Source organism: Eurosta solidaginis, chromosome 1 (genome assembly GCF_040869045.1).
Source record: "Eurosta solidaginis isolate ZX-2024a chromosome 1, ASM4086904v1, whole genome shotgun sequence".
Lineage (NCBI taxonomy): Eukaryota > Metazoa > Arthropoda > Insecta > Diptera > Tephritidae > Eurosta > Eurosta solidaginis.
In genome coordinates this window covers 375,729,679-375,757,337 of record NC_090319.1, presented here as the reverse complement: position 1 = coordinate 375,757,337, position 27,659 = coordinate 375,729,679, and the positions used below count along the sequence as shown (strand labels likewise).

Sequence of the window (27,659 nt, the reverse complement as noted above, 5' to 3'; positions counted from 1 at the left end):
AAAGGAATTGTTATACAAGTTATGCAGGTCCTTATGGTCCTTGCTTTCCTTAAATAATTAACACAACACAACACTTTGCTTTAATACACTTTATTAAGCGACTCATTAGTTGACCGTGCAACTTCTCTGATAAAACTGAATTGCCCTCGAAAGGCAATGATGCCTGCTTAAATACCTTTCCTAATGCCATTCTGCTGCTGCTGTTATCATATGTAAAACGGTCGCACATTCAGTTGTTGTTGCTAGCGCATGTGATGCTATGATAAGTGCAAGTTGCTAGGTAAGTGCAAGCAGCGACGTCGCGCGATCAGTTTTATCGCTTCTCTTTATGCCTGCCTACGACCATCACGTTGCTATGGTAAGCAAGCGCAAGCAGTGACATTGTGCAGTGCGTTGCTGGGCTGGATATTAAACCTGCCGTTGCTATGATAGAACCACGCGCGATTACTTGTTCTACCGTTGGGTTGCATACCAAGCCCGTGCATATGATGTTGCTATGCTGTGATCGTATGCAGTGGGTTTGTTATGCTGTTGGCTTGCACATGATGTTACTATGGTAGCGTCACGTAGTGCTTTTGTGCGATTAGTTGCGCTGTTGTTGGGCAAGCTCTGTTAGGCAAGCGATGGGCATTTGAGTTGGATTGTTGTTAGGCAAGCGATGATCATTTGTTGGTTTGTTTTGCTCTGCATCAATTGACCTTGACATTTGACTTGGTTGCTAACTAGTTGTTTGAGGCTACGTAGAGAAGCTAGGCATGTTGTTGACTTAGCAGAGATGTGCAATAGGCATCATAACTTAACTTACAATTAAAATTTCTTATTTATAGCTTTGACAGCTGCAAACTCAGCAATTACTTCATCGAAATTTATATTTTGTATTGCCTCGTGTTCGATGGCTAAGCCGCGATTGGGACATTGTTGCCCTCAAATAGTTTTTTATTAATTTTAATTTACTGAAACTTCTCTCACATGAAGCTACGGACACGAAAACCGTCATGAAAAATTTCAGTGCAATCATAATATTAGGAAGAGATTCTGTAAAATCCCATTCTTAGTCTTGACAGAACACTAATGAATTCATTCTGTATATATGGTGACAAATATGATACTTTTGAAGTTTTATCTTCCTCCAATTTCATCATGTGTTCTTTCAACACTACACTAATTTACTAATTCCAAAAAATTGCCTTTATTTTTAGAGTCTTGTCCTTCATCATGTCCACAAAACGCCAAGTTTTGTTTAGCCAGAAATAAAGTTATAACCAGTAATCTAGTCAAAAGATGCTCCCACTTCTGTTTTTCTACATCCCTCAATTGCAAAGCTGCATCATCTATTGTTTTATTCAATTTTAGTCTCATTTCTAAAGTTCTCCATTTGTCAAGATTTTCTAGATGTTCATTTGAACATTCGTGGTCAGCTACTTTTGGATTTAATCCCACCACTTTTGAAATCCAGGCGTAAATGTTCCCGCATTGGTATTATTGGCCACAGCAAATAAACGACAGCAGAAACTGTACAGGTTATTAGAGCTGATGGAATAAACTATCCATGACCGTAAAATGTTTTCACCATTAGGCATAATTTTATAAAACCAATCATTTGAGAGATGACGAGCGTCACCTTTTATTTTGGTTCCGTGTCTAGAAACAGTAGCAAATAGTTCTTCTTTGTTTTGGAAATATTCACTTCCTTTTTTTATTATTTCAATGCCAACATTGTAAGGAACAGGAATAATCCATTCTGATACATCAATTAATTGAGTAAATGGTTCATTGGTAGCAACAATGCTACTGCTACTATTATTTTCATCATCTTCTTCGTTTGTGTTAATTAATTCTATACTGTCAATCTTGCTTCCTAAAGATGAGCTAATATTACCTAAATCATCTTTTACATTTGTATCAAGGTGAAAATCAATTTCTTTTGTTGAACTTGGGCTGCCATCAGTTTTTGTCACATACTTTAAAATCGATCCAGACATACTCTGAACTATATCAAATCTAGCCTGTTTGGCTTTCCTGCTGAAATCCACTTTTTCTTTTGGATGTATGCATTCCCCAGGGCATTTTTCACTTGATGTTTGTTTCTTACACTAAAACAAAAAGCCAGTTGTTATGGTCTATAATGTGAGAGTATTTTCTCATAAACTAGTAAAGCAATATGAAATCCAGATATAAAATTATCTTACCTGTAAAATATTCGATATGAATCAATCATTCTTTTTAATCTTCACAAAATAGCATTTAGGTTTCTAAAATATATTCTTTTCCTTTTATTATCTATCACTACAGAATAATACACGATTAACAATTCACGTCAACCAAACACAAAACACTTCACGAAACAATTGAGAAATGTTGCAACTGAGACGTCAAAGGTCGCGAGTATGGAACGGGGAATCCCCCACGACAGCGTCAGATTATTTTGAGGGAATCCCCGAATTACACATAGAGCTGAGCTAGTGCTAGTGGGATAATCCTAGAAAAAGAAATTTTTGTGCTAGCGTTTTTTTTTTGTTTGTACATTGTTCTTAAAGTTGAGAGACCGGGTGGGTGTCACCCCAAAAAAGGTGAAGCCCGGTGCAGACCACCCCGCCGCCCCCCTTTGCCACGCCACTGATGCAGACCTTCCGCTGTACCTTTCATGTGCTGAGCAATAATCCTCTCCCATCCGTAATATCCGATTAATGTAATGTATAGAGAACATATGTATATACATGTGCGACATTTTCGGCAAATATAAAATAAACAAGTAAGAAAGTCTAAGTTCAGGCAAAACCAAACATTACATACCCAGATGTACACTTGAAATGCTGGGTATAAAATGTAGAACTGGCTTTCAGGCGATTTCGCTCATTTTTAGAGCAAACAGTTGTATCTAAGAACAAAAAAATATTTATGCCATATTTCGTTCGTTCAAGCTATCGTGTTAACGGGCGGGTATGCGAGTATGGCTTCATAAACTTTTGTTTCGATACTGATGATTTTGATATATGGAAGCTTATATCTATCTCGCTTCCTTTATACATGTACAACCAACCGTTATCTTATCAAAGTTATAATACCCGGTGTACAAGTACAGATGGGTATAAAATTAGATCGATAGTCCTCACACAGAGTTTCACGTTTCCTCTTGTCTGCATGATATAGCTATGATCATTAGGGTGGGTCAATTTATTAACTGATAACGCGCCATCGATTTTTCGATAGGATTTGGGTTCAGGAAAAAAAGTTCCACACGCATACCCAAAAAAATAATTTTCGAGCCTGCGAAATTTCATTTTTTTTGACTTTTTTCGACTTTGATTTTTAAAGTTTTTTTCATGACTAACTAAAAAAATGTTCATTTGATTTCTGTTTCTTAAAGGGAAATGCTTTAGAAGCATGAAAATATCTACTCTAAGCTAATAAACATTTCATAGACTGTTACAACAATAAATTTGAGATTTTGTAAGGATTTCAAATATAAGGCAGAAGTAAATTGCCAAATATCAAAAGTAAATTTTTGACCCTTACCACTGGTGGGCAGAACCAAAGATTACTTTAAAGAAGCAAAAATGTTACAACAAATACCCCTTACCATTGGTGTGGGGAAGCAGGTGTGTTGAAATAACGTTTGCTTGGTTTGAGAGTTCAAAGAATTCTGATTTATTTGCAAAAATATCTTACTTTATATACACTTTTCTTATCCTAGTTTTCTTATAATTTGTTGTTGTATAAATAAATATTTACAGAGGTTCATTTATGTATGTACGTGTGTGCGTGTGAATGTCTTATCCTCGCAATGCATTATCTTATCTTAGTTTGTGAAGGTCGCTCATATTTAAATAGGTCCATTTTTTTTCTACCAAAAAAAAAAAGGAGCTATCAAATACATCGAATCATCAAAAGATTACCCACTCGGCATTTAGATGATTCAATTTTTAATTTTCATACATACAAATACAATTTGATTACTCTTTCTGACTAAATAATGAGTTACCGTATAATTGAACAAAAGAAATAATCACATATGAATACTCTTGATGATCAAAAACTGAAAAGCATTTTTCGATCACTTTTTGGAATCATTTTTGAAGTCCTTTGATGATTGAATTTTAATATTTCATAAAAACCAACAAAAAGAATAATCAAATATGCCTACCTTTGATAATCAAAAGCTGAATATAGTTTTTCGATCACATTTTGGAATCATATTTGAATCAAATGTGTTTACTTTAGGTGATCAAAAAGTTATAATCATTTTTAATTCAGCTTTCTGAATCTTTTCTGACTATATTTGTTGACTGAATAATGAATTTTATACTTGCTAAAATTTTACTTTTCATTAAAAATCTTATTTTTTTCACATACACACATTTTTTCAATTACGAAGCTCAGAAAAACTATAAAAATTTTATTACTAAGATATTCGTGATCGAAGATTTCCCAAACCATTTCTCCACCTGCGGTTTCCCAGATGTACATAATAGTTGGACAATACAAAGGTTGTGAGCTATTTGAACCCCAGGTAAGTGAAGCTCTCTTGACATATTTACCTGGATATGTCTTCAACATCCCGTACCGTATCTTATTTTAAGATATCGACGATCACAGCTGATGTTGGATGTTGTAGTCGCAGGTGTATAACGGTTCAGTTTATTTGCGAGTGAGCTGTGGTTCAAATAGCTTACTTCCGCATGCTTTCTCCCCCAAATGAAATAAGATTATTATGTAGTATCTTATTTTGAATGAGGTATGAAGAATAAATGCATCATAATCGCATTCAAAAATGATTCAAAAATCTCAGCCAAAACGATCGAAATATGGTCAGAAAATGACTGTGAAAAGCGGTCAAATATTATTCTAAAACAATTAAAGCTCAATTTTACAATGATATCAAATATGAATAAAAAGCGTTTCGAAATAGGAATCTTAAATCATTATTCAAGAATAATCACATTTAAGGTACATTTTTCTCCAGACGAATTTTCGAACAGAAAATGCTTTTAAATTTGAATGTTTTTTTAATCGTCTTGGGGTATCATATTTAAATATCTTTTGATCAAAATTTTCAAAAAATGGTGGCTGGGTTGCTACATATCTATGTATATGTGTGTGTGTGTGTGTTTGAATGTCTTATCTTTGTTTGTATATGTCGCTCAATCGGCAAAATATAGTTTCTAATAGTGGACTCTATTTAAGAATCTGCTAATTAATATTGTCTTGTAAATAAGAAAAAATTTTCAAGGTTGCTTGAACATAGACTATTTTGAGTCTAAAATTGAAATTGATTAATAAATATTTTTTTTCCACCCTTTACAAAAAAACAAAAAAAAACTTATTAAGCGAATGATCCATCCAAACTATTTTTTATCTGCTTGCCAAATTTCACTGAAATCTTATCAACAGTCATGACGTGTTTGAGTCACAAAACAAAAATCTGATCATTCACTCAAAACTTCGATTTTGTCCACTTTCATAAAAAACGAGCCGGACCCGGGCGCATCTTGCGCAACAAATATATAAGTGTCATATCAAATATTAACAGAAATCAGCTATTTACATGCGCTTAAACTGCCATTTAGTGAATGTTAGCAACTATCGGTAATGTAGTGTTAGTTCTAATCAAATATTCACAATAGTGCCACATTACAAATAGATTTATTTGTGTGCTCACAATCGTTTATTTTTAACAAATTATTTTAGTAAAATATAGATAAACAAAAGCACTACGACGATTGCCCAAAGCTCAACACTTCTATAAATACTTAAACGGAAAAGAGCTTTCCGAAATTTCAGAATAAAAAGGCAAATAGTCCCTGTGTAGCAGGACCGCAACAAAAGCTTAACCCTTCTGCCAAAGTTAAGGTATAAAGTTCTAAGACGATAAGTCATTTTCTTTAATTTTTTTGTCAATTCATTTCGGCTGCTGAGTAGAGGATCACCCTATGCCGGCTGCAAGTTCGAAAACATCCTATCTCAAAAACTTTTCAAAAATTTCCCATTTCAGGACTATTCACAGAAACGCCCTATATTATAATTAGGTTGAAGAACGCCATATCTTAGAATGATTTTTACTAACTCCGTCTTATATCAAAATCCATTGAACTTATGCTCAGATAGGGAGGTTTTGAAACAAATTTTGAGATAGTGTATTTATACTCAGCTGAGCACAGCGCACAGAGTATATTAACTTTGTTCGCATAACGGTAATCCGTAACGGCATAAACTAATCGAGATAGATATAGACTTCTATATATCAAAATGATCTGGGCGAAAAAGGAAATTCATTTAGCCATGCCCGTTCGTCCGTCCGTCCGTAAACACGATAACTTGAGTAAATTTTGAGGTATCTTGATGAAATTTGGTATGTAGGTTCCTGGGCGCTCATCTCAGATCGCTATTTAAAATGCACAAAATTGGACTACAACCACGCCCACTTTTTCGATATCGAAAATTTCGAAAAACAGAAAAAGTGCGATAAGTCATTACCAAGGACGGACTAAGTGATGAAACTTGATGGGTGCGTTGACCTTATGACACAAAATAGAAAATTAGTAAACTTTTGGACAATGGGCGTGGCACCGCGCACTCTTAAAAGAAGGTAATTTAAAAGTTTTGCAAGCTGTAACTTCGCAGTCGTTGAAGATATCATGATGAAATTTGGCAGGCACGTTATTCCTATTACTGTATGTGTGTTAAATAAAAATTAGCAAAATCGGATGACGAACACGCCCACTTTAAAAAAAATTTTTTTTATGTCACATTTTAACAAAAAATTTAATATCTTTACAGTATATAAGTAAATTATGTCAACATTCAACTCCAGTAATGATATGGTGCAACAAAATACAAAAATAAAAGAAATTTTCAAAATGGGCGTGGCTCCGCCCTTTTTCATTTAATTCGTCTAGAATACTTTTACAACCATAAGTCGAACAAAAATTTACCAATCCTTGTGAAATTTGGTAGGTGCATAGATTCTATGACGATATCGGTTGAAGCCACGCCCAGTTTTTATACACAGTCCGCTCGGCCGTTAACACGATAACTTGAGCAAAAATCGATATATCTTTACTAAACTCAGTTCGCGTAATTATCTGAACTCACTTTATCTGGGTGTAAAAAATAACCGAAATCCGACTATGACCACGCTCACTTTTTCGATATCGAAAATTACGAAAAATAAAAAAAAAACGCCATAATCCTGTACCAAATATGAAAAAAGAGATGAAACATGGTAATTGGATTGGTTTATTGACGCAAAATTTACCTTTAGAAATAACTTTGTAAAATGGGTGTGACACCTACCATATTAAGTAGAAGAAAATGAAAAAGTTCTGCAGGGCGAAATCAAAAGCCCTTGGAATCATGGCAGGAATACTGTTCGTGGTATTACATATATAAATAAATTAGCGGTACCCGACAGATGATGTTCTGGGTCACCCTGATCCAAATTTTGGTCGATATATCGAAAACGCCTTCACATATACAACTAAGGCCCACTCTCTTTTAAAATACTCATTAACACCTTTCATTTGATACCCATATCATACAAACATATTCTAGAGTCACCTTTGGCCCACCTTTATGGCGATATCTCGAAAAGGCGTCCACCCATAGAACTAAGGGCTACTCCCTTTTAAAACACTCATTAACACCTTTCATTTGTTACCAATATCGTACAACCCCCATTCTGGAGTCATCCCTTGTCCACCTTTATGGCAATATCCCGAAATGGCGCCCACCTTTAGAACTATGGCGCACTCCCTTTTAAAATACTCTTTAATACCTTCCATTTGAAACCCATGGCATACAAACACATTCCAGGGTTACCCTAGGTTAATTTTGCTAAATGGTGATTTTCCCTTATCTTGTCTATAAAGCTCTCAGCTGAATATGTAATGTTCGGTTACACCCGAACTTAACCTTCCTTACTTGTTTTGAATAAAATTCTGACTTAAGACATCCTTCAAACAAGTTCTGAAAGAATGACCAAACCAACATAACTCTTTATCGATTCACGGAATATTTAGTAGAAAATGAATTACTTCCCCCAAAACATGTTGGCATTTATAAATTTATGATCTCTACAAATATACTACTAACGTACTTTTCTACTACAATTTTCGCTGAAGGGGATTGAGTTATGCCCTTTTTCCTTGCTTCGTAAAAGCAACCCGTTCAGATTTTTAAACTTGGGAGTGTCAAAGATCTGTCATCATTGGAGAACAAACCTGTAGTAAATGAATAATGGACGGGTACATTACTTTATTTACGCTTATTTCAAAACTAACTTCTCCCTGTGCGTTTCACCCCACGTTTCCACAAAAATATGCAAAATAAATTAAATAAATTTTAAACTTCTTTCAAGATTGTGTATTTGCGTAGTTAGGTGTTGTTGAAAACCAACCATAGTATATAGGACATTTTTTATAATATTATTTGGAGTATAAATAAAAAGATTTTTCGATGAGGCAACTCTGAGCATGAGTTGATAAGATAGACTCCTGCTACAGATAATGACTGCCCTTGAGCTTTATTGATTGACATTGCGAAAACCAACATAAAAATACATAATAAATTAATAAATTAGTAAATGATGATGAAGATGACGATGATGTATGTATGTATAGCGACATTCGATCAGCTTGGGGATATTAATATTTGTTTATTCGGATATTAATTTATGAATTTTTCACACAAATTCTCTATCATATATAAACATTTATAGTTGTATATATTAATGCACATACAATCTGTATATGTGAGGGCTGAAATGAACTCCCTAGTGCCCAACTGTGTGACTGAGTGTTTTATTTTGCCACCATCTACGCAGTTTTGTTTTATGCATGAGCTGCGGAATGTCGGTAACCAAGAACTACAAACTCCTAGTCCAGCGTGTAATGAGGAGGGTGGTGGAAGGAGAAATCGGAAAACTGATAATTCAAATCTGGACAGGGAGGTAAGCATTAGATCTGCAGGCATGGTGAGGGAGTGGTCGCCGCGCTCGGAAAACGAATTAGAGTTCAAAAGTGAGATAGAGATAAAGTGGAAGAGATCATGGGAAGGAGTATAAACTGTGCACCGCTTGGGTGCCGTTCAGCGAGGGTTTGACATGAGACAGTGATGCAGTAGAAGCAGCGGTAAGCTAACGACGATATCTCAATTCAGACAGTTTATACTCCGGCCCAGCGGGTTAGGGGGCTTAGAATATACACGCGGTAGGCGGTCAAAGGGACTATTTCTACTGTTGGTAATTAATTAATTTTCTGTGAAAAAAAGTAAGTGATTGGTTACTTTTTCCAATTATTAACGAATTCTTCTTTTAAAGAAAATCTACTGGTAAACAGTTTTATATCGAATTTTTGTGCTTCTACATCCATGAAAGGACTTTGTCGTGTTGGCCTTCTACATCATCAGAAGAATGTTGGCGTGTTTAAAGAAATTTATCGCTCTGAATGTAAGTTTCTAAGCTAAATGTAGAACATTTCAATCATTTTATTAGCAACTGTATATTTACACTTACATAAATGTTCTCATTAAATAATAGCGACAGTTGGCACAGTGGAATGAACTGTTAGCAGTCTTAAGTTTCATCTCTTGCAGCTACCTTCTGTAATATCTTTTGCGATATATCTTCATCTGACGGGAAACTTTCGATCTATTCATTGTGATTGTGTGTGACAATGTTGTTTTCCGTCCGTGCATGAGTGCGGGCGTGTTTATATATGTATATTAGGGTGGGTCGATTTGTATGGACGAAAGTTAACCGATATCACGCCATTTCGATAGGATTTGGGCCCAGGAAAAAAAAGTTCCACTACGCATACCCAAAAAAATAATTTTCGAGCCTGCAAAATATCATTTTTTTGAATTTTTTTCGACTTTGTTTTTAAGATTTTTTTTCATGACCTTTTAAAAAAATTTTAAAGAATACCCTGTCCGACCCAAAAATGTCCGCAAAAAACGTTTTCGATAACAGTTTTGTGAAAAAAAAAACAAATATTTTTGGACAGGGTATACATATGAAAATGTTTTTAGTAGGTCATGAAAAACCCTTAAAAATCAAAGTCGAAAAAAGGTAAAAACAAAAAAATAAAATTTCGCAGGTTTTTTTTTTTTTTTTGTGTATGCGTAGTGGAACTATTTTTCCTGAGCCCAAATCCTATCGAAAAATTCATGGCGCGATATCTGTAACTTTCGTCCATACAAATCGACCCACCCTCATGTACATACTTATTTGCAATACACAAGATTGAAACGGAAACTCTATAGTATATACATACATACATGTTAGTTTGAGTATATATTCAATATTTGCTTTGTTCTCAAATAACACGTACATTTTTCTATTCATTCGTAAAAGTATTGAAACTATTTCTAAAATATACATACATATCTAATATCTAATATATATTATAAATGGGAAAGTTTGGATGTTAAGATGTTTGGATGTTAAGATGTTTGGATGTTTGGATGTTTGGATGTTTGGATGTTTGTCCAGACGTTTGTCTTTGTGACTCAATAAGGCAAGAACGGCTGGACCGATTTGGATGAAATTTTGCACACATATAGCCAATAGTCTAGAAGGATCTACTAGCTATATATTTTTCAAACGGGGCGTGGTCCCCGCCCCATAGGAACAGTTATAATTTAATTATTATATTTTTTCGTCTTTGCGACTGAATCACGCCAGAATTGCTACACGGATTTTGATGAAATTTGGGACACAGACAGTAGTCTACTAGCGAAATTTTTTTCGAACATGGAAAGAGGGGTGGGGGTCCCACGACCCCTTCGAGAAATTATTTTTCATAATTTTTACACATTATAACTTTACGTATACTGGCCTTCACCAATATCACAGACTCAAGGGGTCAAATAAGTCGAGGGCTTGCAAAGTAAGCAGTGACACCCTCCGCCCGCCCGCCCCCTCTTTTATCTCCCCCTCTGGTGTAAAATCTATAAATTGTTATAACTCAATATAAATTTTCTCCTAAATCAATAGTTTTTGGTATCTGGTACATACAGAACGAGATCTAGACAATTTTGGAGGAACGATCAGTGGTCCTCTCCTCTACTCCCGCCATCCGCCCTCCATCAATTGTTTTTATTAGCACGCTTTTATTAGCTTTACCTGTATGTTTCTATGTAATTTTTATTCGCTCCAATGCGCCTGCTGCCTTATTAACATGGTTTTATAATTAGCTTCACCTTATTTGTAATCTCGAAAGGGTCATATCGAGACCCTCCGGGATCATTTCTGGATGGTTTTCGGGATCGGTCCGGGATTACGCCGGGGTAATTTCGGGACTTTTTCGGGACTATTTCGGGATCATTTTGGGACCCTTCCGGGATCATTTCTGTATAGTTTTCGGGATCCGTCCGGGATCCCGTCGGGGTTATTTTGGGACATTTTCGGGACTATTCCGGAATCGTTCAGGACTAGGTCGCGTTTTGGGGACCCTTCCGGCATCATTTCTGGATAGTTTTCGGGATCCGTCCGGGATCCCGTCGGGGTACTTTCGGGATCATTTGCGTACCTTCGAGAGATAAATTCTTGATGGTTTCCGTGATCATTACGGGACTTTTTCGGGGTCAGTTTGGGTCCTTTCCGTAATCATTCCTGTATGGTTTTAGGGATCCGTCCTGGATCCCGTCGGGACCATTTCGGGGCTATTTCGGGATCATTAGGGGTATCTTCCGGCATCATTTCTGGATGGTTTACGGGATCCGTCCGGGATCCCGTCGGTGTCATTTCGGAACCATTTGGGGTCCATTCCGGCATCATTTCTGGATGGTTTTCGGGATCCGTCCGGGATCCTGTCGGGGTCATTTTGGGACTTTTGCGGGATCATTTGGGGTCTCTTCCGGCATCATTTCTGGATGGTTTTCGGGATCCGTCCGGGATCCCGTCGGTGTCATTTCGGGACCATTTGGGGTCCATTCCGGCATCATTTCTGGATGGTTTTCGGGATCCGTCCGGGATCCCGTCGATGTCATTTCGGGACTATTACGGCATCATTTGGGGTACCTTCCGGCATCATTTCTAGATGGTTTTCGGGATCCATCCGGGATCCCGTCGGGGTCATTTCGGAACTTTTTCTCGACTAATACAGGATCATTTGGGGAACCTTTCGGCATCATTTCTGGATGGTTTACGGGATCCGTCCGGGATCCCGTCGGCGTCATTTTGGGACTTTTGCGGGATCATTTGGGGTCTCTTCCGGCATCATTTCTGGATGGTTTACGGGATCCGTCCGGGATCCTGTCGGGGTCATTTTGGGACTTTTGCGGGATCATTTGGGGTCTCTTCCAGCATCATTTCTGGATGGTGTTCGGGATCCGTCCGGGATCCTGTCGGGGTCATTTTGAGACTTTTGCGGGATCATTTGGGGTCTCCTCCGGCATCATTTCTGGATGGTATACGGGATCCGTCCGGGATCCTGTCGGGGTCATTTTGGGACTTTTGCGGGATCATTTGGGGTCTCTTCCGGCATCATTTCTGGATGGTTTACGGGATCCGTCCGGGATCCTGTCGGGGTCATTTTGGGACTTTTGCGGGATCATTTGGGGTCTCTTCCGGCATCATTTCTGGATGGTTTACGGGATCCGTCCGGGATCCTGTCGGGGTAATTTTGGGACTTTTGCGGGATCATTTGGGGTCTCTTCCGGCATCATTTCTGGATGGTTTACGGGATCCGTCCGGGACCCTGTCGGGGTCATTTTGGGACTTTAGCGGGATCATTTGGGGTCTCCTCCGGCATCATTTCTGGATGGTTTTCGGGATCAGTCCGGGATCCCGTCGATGTCATTTCGGGACTATTTCGGCATCATTTGGGGTACCTGCCGGTATCAATTCTAGATGGTTTTCGGGATCCGTCCGGGATCCCGTCGGAGTCATTTCGGAATTTTTTCTCGACTAATACAGGATCATTTGGGGACCCTATCGGCATCATTTCTGGATGGTTTTCGGAATCCGTCCGCGATCCCGTCAGGGTCATTTCGGGACTATTTTGGGATCATTTGGGGAACCTTTCGGCATCATTTCTGGATGGTTTACGGGATCCGTCCGGGATCCTGTCGGGGTCATTTTGGGACTTTTGCGTGATCATTTGGGGTCTCTTCCGGCATCATTTCTGGATGGTTTACGAGATCCGTCCGGGATCCTGTCGGGGTCATTTTGGGACTTTTGCGAGATCATTTGAGGTCTCCTCCGGCATCATTTCTGTATGGTTTTCGGGATCCGTCCGGGACCCTGTCGGGGTCATTTTGGGACTTTAGCGGGATTATTTGGGGTCTCCTCCGGCATCATTTCTGGATGGCTTACGGGATCCGTCCGGGATCCTGTCGGGGTCATTTTGGGACTTTTGCGGGATCATTTGGGGTCTCTTCCGGCATCATTTCTGGATGGTTTACGGGATCCGTCCGGGATCCTGTCGGGGTCATTTTGGGACTTTTGCGGGATCATTTGGGGTCTCTTCCGGCATCATTTCTGGATGGTTTACGAGATCCGTCCGGGATCCTGTCGGGGTCATTTTGGGACTTTTGCGAGATCATTTGAGGTCTCTTCCGGCATCATTTCTGTATGGTTTTCGGGATCCGTCCGGGACCCTGTCGGGGTCATTTTGGGACTTTAGCGGGATCATTTGGGGTCTCCTCCGGCATCATTTCTGGATGGCTTACGGGATCCGTCCGGGATCCTGTCGGGGTCATTTTGGGACTTTTGCGGGATCATTTGGGGTCTCTCCCGGCATCATTTCTGGATGGTTTTCGGGATCCGTCCGGGATCCTGTCGGGGTCATTTTGGGACTTTTGCGGGATCATTTGGGGTCTCTTCAGGCATCATTTCTGGATGGTTTACAGGATCCTTCCGGGATCCTGTCGGGGTCATTTTGAGACTTTTGCGGGATCATTTGGGGTCTCTTCCGGCATCATTTCTGTATGGTTTTCGGGATCCGTCCTGGATCCTGTTGGGGTCATTTTCGGACTTTTGCGGGATCATTTGGGGTCTCTTCCGGCATCATTTCTAGATGGTTTTCGGGATCCGTCCCGGATCACGTTGGAGTCATTTCGGAACTTTTTCTCGACTAATACAGGATAATTTGGGGACCCTTTCGGCATCATTTCTGGATAGTTTTTAGGGATCCGTTCGGGATCCCGACGGGGTCATATCGGGACCATTTGGGGTACCTACCGGCAACATTTCTGGATGGTTTACGGGATCCGTCCGGGATCCTGTCGGGGTCTTTTTGGGACTTTAGCGGGATCATTTGGGGTCTCCTCCGGCATCATTTCTGGATAGTTTCCGGATCCGTCCGGGATTCCGTCGGCGTAATTTCGGGACTTAGGGGGTTATTTGGGGACCTTTCCGGCATCATTTCTGGATAGTTTTAGGGATCCGTTCGGGATCCTGACGGGGTCATATCGGGACCATTTGGGGTACCTACCGGCATCATTTCTGGTTGGTTTTCGGGATCCGTCCGGGATCATTTCGGGACTATTTCGGGATCATTTGGGTACCTACCTTCATCATTTCTGGATGATTTTCGGGATCCGTACGGGATCCCGTCGGGGTCATTTCAGGACATTTTCGGGATTCGCCCGTGATCCCGGCGGGTTAATTTCGGGACTATTTCGGGATCATTTGGGGTACCTAGATGGATAGTTTTCGGGATTCGTCCGGGATCCCGTCTGGATCATTTCAGGACTTTTTCGGGATCATTTGGGGTATCCTCCGGCCACTTTTCTAGATGGTTTTTGGTATCCGTCCGGGATACCGTCAGGGTAATTTCGGGACTATTTGGGGATAACTTGGGAACCTTTCCGGCATCATTTCTGGATAGTTTCCGGGATCCGTCGGGAATCCCGTCAGGATCATTTCGGAACTATAAGGGGATCATTTTATTTTTCATCTTTCTTTAAGGGGATCATTTCACCTTCCAGCATCATTTCTGTATACTTTTGGGGATCCGTCCGGGATCCCGACGGGGTCATTTCTGGCCTATTTCGGGATCATTTTGGGGTACCAACCGGCATCATTTCTGGATGATCCGGGATCCGTCCGGGATCCCATCGGGGGAATTTCGGGAATTTTTCGGGATCATTTGGGGTCCCTTCCGGCATCATTTCTGGATCGTTTTCGGGATCCGTCCGAGATCCCGTCGGGTTTATTTTTTTACTTTTTCGGGAAAATGTCAGCGAATTTCGAGATTGTTCTTGGATCATTTGGGGATCCTTCAGGGATAATTTCTGGATGGTTTTCGGGATCCCGTCGGGGTAATTTCGGGACTTTCACGACTATTTCGGGGTCAGTTGCCCTTAAAGATCATTTCTGGGTGGTTTTCGGGATCCGTCCGGGATCCCGTCAGGGTTATTTCGCGCCTTTTCGGGACTATTTCGGGATCATTTTGGGACCCTTCCGGGATAATTTCTCTATGATTTTCGGATCTGTTCGGGATCCTTTCATAGTTTTTTCGCGACTTTATCTGGGATAAATTGCGGACCCTTTAGAGATCAATTCTGGATGGTTTTCGGTATCGGTCTGGGATCCCCTCAAGGTCATTTCGGGACTTTTTCGGGACTATTTCGGAATCATTTTGGGACCCCTCCGGCAAAATTTCTGGGGGATTTCGGGATCTGTCCGGGATCCCGACGGAGTTTTTTCGGGACTTTTTCCGGACTATTTCTGGATTATTTGCGGACGTTTCAGAGCTCAGTTCTGGATGATTTTCGGGATCTGTCCGGGATCCCGTCGGAGTTATTTCGGGGTAATTTTGGGACCCTTCCAGGATAATTTCTTCATGATTTTCGGGATGGGTCTGAGTTTTTCGTGACTTTCGGGACTATTTCGGGATCATTTGCGGAACCTTCAGAGATCAATTCTGGATGGTTTGTGGACTTTTCCGGGATCATTTGGGGATCCCTTCAGAGTCATTTCTGGATGGTTTTCGGGATCCCGTCAGGGTCATTTCGGGCCTTTTTCGTGACTACTATTTCGGAATCATTTTGGGACTCCTCCGGGATAATTTCTGGGCGATTTTCGGGATCATTTGCGGACCGTTCAGGAATCAAATCTGGATGGTTTTCGGGATCCGTCCGGGATCCCGTCAGGGTCATTTCGGGACTTTTCGTGACTACTTCGGGATTATTTTGGGACCCTTCCGGCATCATTTCTGGATAGTTTTCGAGATTTGTCCAGGATCCCGTCGGCATCATTTCGTGACTATTTGGTGTCATTTAGGGACACTTCCGGGATCATTTTAGGTCTGTTCGAAACCGGTAATTCAGCACACATGGCCGTGGATTTACGGCAAATTATTCGTAATTAAAATTCGGTATGTTTTATCTTTAATATATCACAGCTTTTTCGTTCTATTTTTAAATGAATCCTGTAACGAACTATTACAACTATAATTAAAATTTTTGTAATATTTTAACCAACTAAATACCCGAAAAAGCAACACTGCTTTTATTTAAAAACTTCTTTTTGGTTTTAGCTAATTGTAGTTTCACTCCTTTGTTCTATGAGTAGTAATTATTTCACCCCTGTCATATCAATTAATTTAACTTAGAAACAAAATGTATTTTTTTTAATTCGAAAAAAGTGTATTGTACTATTCATGTAAGCGTGCCCATCAGCTCAGTTAGTTTTTTTTTTTACTGTATTAAAAAATAAAATACATTGACAGAAAAAATTTTTAAACAGACAACTTGATAAACAGGCTAACGCGAATAGCACATATATTTTATTTTCTCCTTGCGGACGGGGCCGCGGGTAAAGGCTAGTATCTAATATATATTATAAATGGGAAAGTTTGGATGTTAAGATGTTTGGATGTTTGGATGTTTGGATGTTTAGATGTTTGGATGTTTGGATGTTTGGATGTTTGGATGTTTGGATGTTTGGATGTTTGTCCAGACGTTTGTCTTTGTGACTCAATAACGCAAGAACGGCTGGACCGATTTGGATGAAATTTTGCACACATATAGCCAATAGTCTAGAAGGATCTACTAGCTATATATTTTTCAAAAGGGGCGTGGTCCCCGCCCCCTAGGAACAGTTATAATTTAATTATTATATTTTTTCGTCTTTGCGACTGAATCACGCCAGAATGGCTACACGGATTTTGATGAAATTTGGGACACAGACAGTAGTCTACTAGCGAAATTTTTTTCGAACATGGAAAGAGGGGTGGGGGTCCCACGACCCTTCGAGAAATTATTTTTCATAATTTTTACACATTATAACTTTACGTATACTGGCCTTCACCAATATCACAGACTCAAGGGGTCAAATAAGTCGAGGGCTTACAAAGTAAGCAGTGACACACTCCGCCCGCCCCCCTTTATCTCCCCCTCTGTTGTAAAATCCATAAATTGTTATAACTCAATCTAAATTTTCTCCTAAATCAATAGTTTTTGGTATCTGGTACATACAGAACGAGATCTAGACAATTTTGGAGGAACGATCAGTGGTCCTCTCCTCTACTCCCGCCATCCGCCCTCCATCAATTGTTTTTATTAGCACGCTTTTATTAGCTTTACCTGTATGTTTCTATCTAACTTTTTATTCGCTTCAATGCGCCTGCTGCCTTATTAACATGGTTTTATAATTAGCTTCACCTTATTTGTAATCCCGTAAGGGTCATATCGAGACCCTTCCGGGATCATTTCTGGATGGTTTTCGGGATCGGTCCGGGATTACGCCGGGGTAATTTCGGGACTTTTTCGGGACTATTTCGGGATCATTTTGGGACCCTTCCGGGATCATTTCTGTATAGTTTACGGGATCCGTCCGGGATCCCGTCGGGGTTATTTTGGAACATTTTCGGGACTATTCCGGAATCATTTCGGGACTATTTCGCGATCATTTGGGGACCCTTCCGGGATCATTTCTGGATGGTTTTCGGGATCCGTGCGGGATCTCGTCGGGGTCATATGGGGACTTTTTCGGGATCATTTGAGGGCTCTTCCGGCATCATTTCTGGATGGTTTTCGGGATCCGTCCGGGATATCGTCGGGGTCATTTGGGGACTTTTTCGGGATCATTTGGGGGCTCTTCCGGCATCATTTCTGGATGGTTTTCGGGATCCGTCCGGGATCTCGTCGGGGTCATTTGGGGACTTTTTCGGGATCATTTTGGGGCTCATCCGGCATCATTTCTGGATGGTTTTCGGGATCCGTCCGGGATCCCGTCGGGGTCATTTCGGGACTTTTTCGCGACTAATACGGGATCATTTGGGAACCCTTTCGGCATCATTTCTGGATGGTTTTCGGGATCCGTCCGGGATCCCGTCGGGGTCATTTCGGGACTTTTTCGCGACTAATAGGGGATCATTTGGGAACCCTTTCGGCATCATTTCTGGATGGTTTTCGGGATCCGTCCGGGATCCCATTAGGGTAATTTCGGGACAATTAGGTGATCACTTGGGAACCTTTCCGGCATCATTTCTGGATAATTTTCGGGATCCGTCCGGGATGCCGACGAGGTCATTTCGGGACTATTAGGGGATCATTTGAGGACCTTTCCGGCATCATTTCTGTATTGTTTTCGGAATCCTTTCGGGATCCCGTCAGGGTCATTTTGGGACTTTTTTGGGGCTAATACGGGATCATTTGGGGATCCTCTAGGGGTCGTTTCGTGACTTTTTCTGTTTTATTTCGGGATCATTTGGGGACCCTTCCGGCATAATTTCTTGATGGTTTGCCGGATCCATCAGGGTCATTTCGGGACCATTTTGGGATCATTTGGGGACCCTTCCGAGATCATTTCTGGATCCGTCCGGGATGCCGTAGGAGCCATTTCGGGATTTTTTGTTACTTTTCCGGGATAGTTTTTGGACCCTTCCGGGATCATTTCTGGATCTGTGCGGGATCCCATCTGGGTCATTTCCGGACTATTTCGGGATCATTTTGGGATCCTTCCGGAATCATTTCTGTATGGTTTTCGCGATCCGTCGTTGATTCCCTCGGAGCCATTTCGGAACCTTTTCTGGAGTATGTCGGGGTCATTTGGGGACTTTTTCGGGATCATTTGGGGCACTTCCGGCATCATTTCTGGATGGTTTTCGGGATCCGTGCGGGATCTCGTTGGGGTCATTTGGGGACTTTTTCGGGATCATTTGGGGGCTCTTCCGGCATCATTTCTGGATGGTTTTCGGGATCCGTCCGGGATATCGTCGTGGTCATTTGGGGACTTTTTCGGGATCATTTGGGGGCTCTTCCGGCATCATTTCTGGATGGTTTTCGGGATCCGTCCGGGATCCCATCAGGGTAATTTCGGGACTATTAGGGGATCATTTGTGGACCTTTCCGGCATCATTTCTGGATAATTTTCGGTATCCGTCCGGGATGCCGACGAGGTCATTTCGGGATTATTTCGGGATCATTTGGGATACCTACCGACATCATTTCTGGATGGTTTTTGGGATTCGTCCGGGATTCCGTCGGGGTCATTTCGGGACTTTTTCTCGACTAATACGGGATCATTTGCGGACCCTTTCGGCATAATTTCTGGATAGTTGTCGGGATCCGTTCGGGATCCCGTCACGGTCATTTCGAGACTATTAGGGGATCATTTGAGGACCTTTCCGGCATCATTTCTGGATAGTTTTTGGAATCCTTTCGGGATCCCGTCAGGGTCATTTCGGGGCTTTTTCGGGATCATTTAAGGATGGCTTTCAGGATTCGTCCGGGAACCCGTCAGGGTAATTTCTGGACTTTTCCGAGACTATTTCGGGATCATTTTGGGACCTTCCCAAGATCATTTCTGGATGGATTTCGGGATTTGTCCGGGATGCCCTCAGGGTCATCTTGGGACTATTAGGTGAGCATTTGAGGACCGTTCCGGCATCACTTCCGGATGGTTTTCGGTATCCGTTCAGATTCCCGTCGGAATAATTGCGGGACTTTTTCGGGATCATTGGGGTCCCTTCCAAAATCATTTCTGGATGGTTTTTGGGATTCGTCCGGCATCCCGTCGGGGTCATTTCGGGACTTTTTCTCGACTAATACGGGATCATTTGCGGGCCCTTTTGGTATCATTTCTGGATAGTTGTCGGGATCCGTTCGGGATCCCGCCAGGGTCTTTTCGGAACTATTGGGAGATCATTTGAAGACCTTTCCAGCATCATTTCTGGTTAGTTTTCGGGATCCTTTCCGGGTCCCATCAGGGTCATTTCGGGACTTTTTCGGCATCATTTAAGATTGGTTTTCAGGATTCGTCCGGTATCCGTCAGGGTAATTTCTGGACTTTTCCCAGACTATTTCGGGATAATTTTGGGACCCTCCCAAGATCATTTCTGGATGGATTTCGGGATCTGTCCGGGATGCCGTCAGGGTCATTTTGGGACTATTAGGTGATCATTTGAGGACCTTTTCGGCATCACTTCTGGATGGTTTTCGCTATCCGCTCAGGATCCCGTCGGAATTATTGCGGGACTTTTTCGGGATCATTTGGTGTCCCTTCCGGCATCATTTCTGGCTGGTTTTTGGGATTCGTCCGGCATCCCGTCGGGTTCGTTTCGTGACTTTTTCTCGACTAATACGGGATCATTTGCGGGCCCTTTCGGCATCATTTCTAGATAGTTGTCGGGATCCGTTCGGGATCCCGTCAGGGTCTTTTCGGAACTATTAGGTGATCATTTGAGGACATTTCCGGCATCATTTCTGGATAGTTTTCGGGATCCTTTCGGGGTCCAGTCAGGGTCATTTCGGGACTTTTTCGGGATCATTTAGAGATGGCTTTCAGGATTCGTCCGGGAACCCGTCAGTGTAATTTCTGAACTTTTCCGAGACTATTTCGGGATAATTTTGGGACCTTCCCAAGATCATTTCTGGATGGATTTTGGGATCAGTCCGGGATGCCGTCAGGGTCATTTTGGTATTAGGTGATCATTTGAGGACCTTTCCGGCATCACTTCTGGATGGTTATCGGTATCCGATCAGGATCCCCTCGGAATCATTGCGGGACTTTTTCGGGATCATTTGGGGTCCCTCCCAAGATCATTTCTGGATGGATTTCGGGATCTGTCCGGGATCCCGTCAGGGTCATTTAGGGGTGCGTTCGAGATCCCGTCAGGGTCATTTCGGGACTTCTTCGGGAATATATCGGGATCATTTCTGGATGGTTTATGGGATCCGTCCATGACCCCTTAAGGGTCATTTCGGGACTATTAGGTGATCATTTGAGGACCTTTCCGGCGTCACTTCTGGATGATTTTCGGTATCCGTTCGGGATCCCGTCGGAATCAATGCGGGACTTTTACGGAATCATTTGGGATTCCTTTCGGCATCATTTCTGGATGGTTTTCGGGATTTGTCCGGGATCCCGTCGGGGTTATTTCGGGACCTTTTCGGGGCTAATACGGGATCATTTGGGGATCCTCTAGGGGTCGTTTCGTGACTTTTTCTGTATTATTTCGGGATCATTTTGGGACCCTTTCGGCATAATTTCTTGATGGTTTGCCGGATCCATCAGGGTCATTTCGGGACCATTTTGGGATCATTTGGGGACCCTTCCGAGATCATTTCTGGATCCGTCCGGGATGCCGTAGGAGCCATTTCGGGATTTTTTGTTACTTTTCCGGGATAGTTTTTGGACCCTTCCGGGATCATTTCTGGATCTGTGCGGGATCCCATCTGGGTCATTTCCGGACTATTTCGGGATCATTTTGGAATCCTTCCGGAATCATTTCTGTATGGTTTTCGCGATCCATCGTGGATCCCCTCGGAGCCATTTCGGAACTTTTTCTGGAGTTAGTCGGGATAATTTAGGGACCCTTCCTGGATATTTTCTGGATGGTTTCTGAGATCCGTCCGGGAGCCCGTCAGGGTAATTTCGGAACTTTTTCGGGACTATTTCGGGATCAATTTGGTACCCTTCAGGCATCATTTCTGTGTGGTTATCTGGATAAGTCTAGAATCGTGTCGTTGTCATTTCGGGTTTTTTTGGGACTACTTCGGGAACTTTTGGAAACACTTCCGGGGCGTTTCTGGATGGTTTTCGGGATCCGTCCGCGATAGCGTCGGGGTCATTTCGTGGCTTTTTCTGGATAATTTCGTTATCATTTTGGGATCCTATCAGGATATCAGCTCATAAAGTTCTTTTTTTTACTCAATTACAAAAATAAAATGCATTAGACAGAAAAAAAATTTTAAACAGATAACTTTATAAGCAGGCTAACGTGAATAGCCCACATATTTCATTTTCTCCTTGCGGACGGTGCCGCGGGTAAAGGCTAGTATATTATAAATGGCAAAGTTTGGATGTGAAGATGTTTGGATGTTTGGATGTTTGTCCAGACGTTTGTCTTTGTGACTCAATCACGCAAGAACGGCTGGACCGATTTGGATGAAATTTTGCACACATATAGCCAATAGTCTAGAAGGATCTACTAGCTATATAGTTTTCAAAAGGGGCGTGGTCTGGTACATACAGATCGAGATCTAGACAATTTTGGAGGAACGATCAGTGGTCCTCTCCTCTACTCCCGCCATCCGCCCTCCATAAATTGTTTTTATTAGCACGCTTTTATTAGCTTTACCTGTATGTTTCTATGTAACTTTTTATTCGCTCCAATGCGCATGCTGCCTTATTAACATGGTTTTATAATTAGCTTCACCTTATTTGTAATCCCGTAAGGGTCATATCGAGACCCTTCCGGGATCATTTCTGGATGGTTTTCGGGATCGGTCCGGGATTACGCCGGGGTAATTTCGGGACTTTTTCGGGACTATTTCGGTATCATTTTGGGACCCTTCCGGGATCATTTCTGTATAGTTTTCGGGATCCGTCCGGGATCCCGTCGGAGTTATTTTGGGACATTTTCGGGACTATTCCGGAATCATTTCGGGACTATTTCGCGATCATTTGGGGACCCTTCCGGCATCATTTCTGGATGGTTTTCGGGATCCGTCCGGGATCCCGTCGGGGTACTTTCGGGATCATTTGCGTACCTTCGAGAGATAAATTCTTGATGGTTTCCGGGATCATTACGGGACTTTTTCGGGGTTATTTTGGGTCCCTTTAGGCATCATTTCTGGATGGTCCTCGGGATTCGTCCGGCATCCCGTCGGGGTTATTTCGGGACTTTTTCGCGACTAATACGGGATCATTCGGCATCATTTCTGGATGGTTTTCGGGATGCGTCCGGGATATCGTCGGGGTCATTTGGGGACTTTTTCGGGATCATTTGGGGGCTCTTCCGGCATCATTTCTGGATGGTTTTCGGGATCCGTCCGGGATCTCGTCGGGGTCATTTGGGGACTTTTTCGGGATCATTTGGGGGATCTTCCGGCATTATTTCTGGATGGTTTTCGGGATCCGTCCGGGATCTCGTCGGGGTCATTCGGGGACTTTTTCGGGATCATTTGGGGGCTCTTACGGCATCATTTCTGGATGGTTTTCGGGATCCGTCCTGGATCTCGTCGGGGTCATTTGGGGAATTTTTCGGGATCATTTGGGGGCTCTTCCGGCATCATTTCTGGATGGTTTTCGGGATCCATCCGGGATCTCGTCGGGGTCATTTGGGGACTTTTTCGGGATCATTTTGGGGCTCTTCCGGCATCATTTCTGGATGGTTCTCGGGATCCGTCCGGGATCCCGTCGGAGTCATTTCGGGACTTTTTCGCGACTAATACGGGATCGTTTGCGGACCCTTTCGGCATCATTTCTGGATAGTTTTCGGGATCCGTTCGGGATCCCGTCGGGGTCATTTCGGGAATTTTTCGCGACTAATACGGGATCATTTGGGAACCCTTTCGGCATCATTTCTGGATGATTTTCGGGATCCGTCCGGGATCCCATTAGGGTAATTTCGGTACTATTAGGGGATCATTTGTGGACCTTTCCGGCATCATTTCTGGATAATTTTCGGGATCCGTCCGGGATGCCGACGAGGTCATTTCGGGACTATTTCGGGATCATTTGGGGTACCTTCCGGCATCATTTCTGGATGGTTTTTGGGATTCGTCCGGCATCCCGTCATGGCCATTTTGGGACTTTTTCTCGACTAATACGGGATAATTTGCGGGCCCTTTCGGTATCATTTCTGGATAGTTGTCGGGATCCGTTCGGGATCCCGTCAGGGTCTTTTCGGAACTATTAAGGGATCATTTGAGGACCTTTCCGGCATCATTTCTGGATTGTTTTTGGAATCTTTTCGGAATCCCGTCAGGGTCATTTTGGGACTTTTTCGGGATCATTTAAGGATGGCTTTCAGGATTCGTCCGGGAACCCGTCAGGGTAATTTCTGGACTTTTCCGAGACTATTTCGGGATCATTTTGGGATCATCCCAAGATCATTTCTGGATGGATTTTGGGATCAGTCCGGGATGCCGTCAGGGTCATTTTGGGACTATTAGGTGATCATTTGAGGACCTTTCCGGCATCACTTCTGCATGGTTTTCGGTATCCGTTCAGGATCCCGTCGGAATCATAGCGGGACTTTTTCGGGATCATTTGGGGTCCCTTCCGGCATCATTTCTGGATGGTTTTTGGGATTCGTCCGGCATCCCGTCGGGGTCATTTCGGGACTTTTTCTCGACTAATACCGGATCATTTGGGGACCTTTTCGGCATCATTTCTGTATGGTTTTCGGGATCCGTTCGGGATCCCGTCGGGGTCATTTCAGGACTTTTTCTCGACTAATACGGGATCATTTGGGGTAGCTTCCGGCATCATTGCTAGATGGTTTTCGGGATCCGTCCGGGATCCAATCAGGGTCATTTCGGGACTATTTCGGGATTATTTGGGGTACCTTCCGGCATCATTTCTAGATGGTTTTCGGGATCCGTCCGGGATCCCGTCAGGGTCATTTCGGTACTATTTCGGGATCATTTGAGATACCTTTCGGCACCATTTCTAGATGGTTTACGGGATCCGTTCTGGATCCCGTCAGGTTAATTTCGGAACTATTTCGGGATCCTTTGGGGTACCTTCCGGCATCATTTCTATATGGTTTTGAGGATCCGTCCGGGATCCCGTCGGGGTCATTTCGGGAATTTTTCTCGACTAATGCGGGATCATTTGGGGACGCTTTCGGCATCATTTCTGGATGGTTTTCGGGATCCGTCCAGTATCCCGTCGGGGTCATTTCGGGACTATTTCGGGATCATTTGGGGTACCTTCCGGCATCATTTCTAGATGGTTTTCGGGATCCGTCCGGGATCCCGTCGGGGTCATTTCGGTACTATTTCGGGATCATTTGAGGTACCTTCAGGCACCATTTCTAGATGGTTTTAGGGATCCGTCCGGGATCCCGTCAGAGTCATTTCTGGACTATTTGGGGATACCTTCCGGCATCATTTCTGGATAGTTTTCGGGATCCATCCGGGATCCCGACGGGGTCAATTCAGGACTTTTTCTCGATTAATACGGGATGATTTGTGGACCCTTTCGGCATTATTTCTGGATGATTTTCGGGATCCGTCAGGAATCCCGTCGGGGTAATTTCGGGACTTTTTCGGGACTAATACGGGATAATTAGGGGAGCCTTTCGGCATCATTTCTGGATGGTCTTCGGGATCCGTCCGGGATCCCTTCGGGGTCATTTCGGAACTTTTTCGGGACTATTTCGGGATCATTTGGGGTATTTTCCGGCATCATTTCTGTATGGTATTCGGGATCCATCTGGGATCCCGTCAGGGTAATTTCTGGACTTTTTCGAGACTATTTCGGGATCATTTTGGGACCAGCCCAAGATCATTTCTGGATGGATTTCGGGATCTTTCCGGGATGCCGTCAGGGTCATTTTGGGACTATTAGGTGATCATTTGAGGACCTTTCCGGCATCACTTCTGCATGGTTTTCGGTATCCGTTCAGGATCCCGTCGGAATAATTGCGGGATTTTTTCGGGATCATTTGGGGTCCCTTCCGGCATAGTTTCTGGATGGTTTTCGGTCATTTCGGGACTATTAGGGGATCATTTGAGGACCTTTCCGGCATCATTTCTGTATAGTTTTCGGAATCCGTCTGGGATCCCGTCGGGGTCATTTCAGGACTTTTTCGGGACTAATACGGGATCATTTTGGGACCCTTCCGGAATCATTTCTGTATGGTTTTCGCGATCCGTCGTGGATCCCCTAGGGACCCTTCCTGGATATTTTCTGGATGGTTTTTGAGAACAGTCCGGGAGCCCGTCAGGGTCATTTCGGAACTTTTTCGGAACTATTTCGGGATGATTTTGGTACCCTTCAGGCATCATTTCTTTGTGGTTCTCTGGATAAGTCTAGAATCGTGTCGTTGTCATTTCGGGTTTTTTGGGACTATTCCGGGAACTTTTAGAGACCCTTCTGTGGGATTTCTAGATGGTTTTCGGGATCTGTCCGCGATAGCGTCGGGGTCATTTCGTGGATTTTCCTGGATAATTTCGGGATCATTTGGGGATCCTATCAGGATATCAGCTCATTTAGTCCTTTTTTTACTCAATTAGAAAAATAAAATGTATTAGACAGAAACATCTTTTTAAACAGATAACTTGATAAGCAGGCTAACGTGAATATCCCATATATTTAATTTTCTCCTTGCGGACGGGGCCGCGGGTAAAGGCTAGTATATTATAAATGGGAAAGTTTGGATGTGAAGATGTTTGGATGTTTGGATGTTTGGATGTTTGGATGTTTGGATGTTTGTCCAGACGTTTGTCTTTGTGACTCAATAACGCAAGAACCGCTGGACCGATTTGGATGAAATTTTGCACACATATAGCCAATAGTCTAGAAGGATCTACTAGCTATATATTTTTCAAAAGGGGCGTGGTCCCCGCCCCCTAGGAACAGTTATAATTTAATTATTATATTTTTTCGTCTTTGCGACTGAATCACGCCAGAATGGCTACACGGATTTTGATGAAATTTGGGACACAGACAGTAGTCTACTAGCGAAATTTTTTTCGAACATGGAAAGAGGGGTGGGGGTCCCATGACCCCTTCGAGAAATTATTTTTCATAATTTTTACACATTATAACTTTACGTATACTGGCCTTCACCAATATCACAGACTCAAGGGGTCAAATAAGTCGAGGGCTTGCAAAGTAAGCAGTGACACCCTCCGCCCGCCCCCCTTTATCTCCCCCCTCTGGTGTAAAATCCATAAATTGTTATAACTCAATCTAAATTTTCTCCTAAATCAATAGTTTTTGGTATCTGGTACATACAGAACGAGATCTAGACAATTTTGGAGGAACGATCAGTGGTCCTCTCCTCTACTCCCGCCATCCGCCCTCCTTCAATTGTTTTTATTAGCACGCTTTTATTAGCTTTACCTGTATGTTTCTATCTAACTTTTTATTCGCTCCAATGCGCCTGCTGCCTTATTAACATGTTTTTATAATTAGCTTCACCTTATTTGTAATCCCGTAAGGGTCATATCGAAACCCTTCCGGGATCATTTCTGGATGGTTTTGGGGATCGGTCCGGGATTACGCCGGGGTAATTTCGGGACTTTTTCGGGACTATTTCGGGATCATTTTGGGACCCTTCCGGGATCATTTCTGTATAGTTTACGGGATCCGTCCGGGATCCCGTCGGGGTTATTTTGGAACATTTTCGGGACTACTCCGGAATCATTTCGGGACTATTTCGCTATCATTTGGGGACCCTTCCGGCATCATTTCTGGATGGTTTTCGGGATCCGTGCGGGATCTCGTCGGGGTCATATGGGGACTTTTT

General features: G+C 42.6%; 1 protein-coding gene and 1 pseudogene across 3 annotated transcripts in view; both read right to left on the bottom strand.

The window, feature by feature from the left end:
• Positions 1-27,659, bottom strand: part of LOC137238290 (serine/threonine-protein kinase 32A) — a 285,449-nt gene that overhangs the window by 92,128 nt on the left and 165,662 nt on the right. The gene's annotated exons all lie outside the window — the stretch shown is intronic.
• On the bottom strand, positions 1,023-2,067 carry LOC137241288 (zinc finger MYM-type protein 5-like; annotated as a pseudogene).